Below are 1,137 nucleotides of genomic sequence, written 5' to 3'. Positions count from 1 at the left end.
TAAAACTTGAGATTAAAATTGCTTCATAACGCTCTCCTTTCCTATACTATATCCTCATATACAACCTTTCTCTTATATACTACCACCAATAAATTAACTATTTCTATGAATCCGGTGTTCATCTTGTTGTGCTAACGAGGTATGGCAACTTCGACCGATGCATAAATGTGCCTAGTCCTACGTTGTAGCTGACTGACTGACTGGTCGCAACCAGGTGGTGATGTAAAGCATTGTCAGCTCCTCTTCTGGTTCTCACGTCTTCTATTGACCTTGTAAAACTCCTAGTGATGCAAATATCTATCTTGTTCTGTGCAGTGTGATCTGGTGAGACTCATGTAACGTTACGTATGAGTTTGTGACGGAATGTAGTGCCGCCTATAACCATTTTGTTGAATGTACATAAATCTGCAAACCTTTCTCCTTTCTCCCAGTCAGTCCATGTCGCCCCACGATGTCTTCATATCGGGTGTTTTCCACTTGGACTTTGGCGTTTAGGCCTCCCATCCAGTTTTTAAGGTCTTCTCCTGACCACTTCGTCATGATTTATTTCAGCTAGTCATAAAACTGATCTCTATCGTCGTCGTTCCTATAATTGGTGGGTACATAACATTGACATAACTTTGACCTCTGACATTTTCGGTTTCATTATGTTCTGGGTTTCGTATTTTGGACGGTTAGATCAGGAAACCTGAAATCAATAGATATAATAAGTAATTGTTGTAGTATAAGAACGGTATATTTAGGTTGATTACTTGTAATTCACGAGCGAACTTTTATGCTTGGACTGGAATTCTGTTTCCTCATTATTTGAGACTAAACTAACGAGTGAATCAATCGATCGTGTGTCAATAACGGCCGGGAACAACATTTGGACGTAACAATGAATGTAACGACCCGAAATCCAGTGTTTGGTCTGATTGTAGAACTAACGAACCAAAGTTCATTCGATATAGCGCACAGCTTGCGAAGTGTTTTTTGAGTGACTCGTATTAAATTATATCGTAACACAACCTTTTTGCTCAATTTAAACGATTCTGATTTAGGAAAAAAAAGCAAATTATATCAAAAGTGCCGAAAACCTCAAACGGTATAGCTTGTCTTATAGAGTCAAATGTCTCTCTAGAACAAAATAACGTG

Source organism: Schistosoma mansoni, chromosome 1 (assembly GCF_000237925.1).
Source record: "Schistosoma mansoni strain Puerto Rico chromosome 1, complete genome".
Classification (NCBI taxonomy): Eukaryota; Metazoa; Platyhelminthes; class Trematoda; order Strigeidida; family Schistosomatidae; genus Schistosoma; species Schistosoma mansoni.
This window is presented reverse-complemented; position numbering follows the sequence as displayed.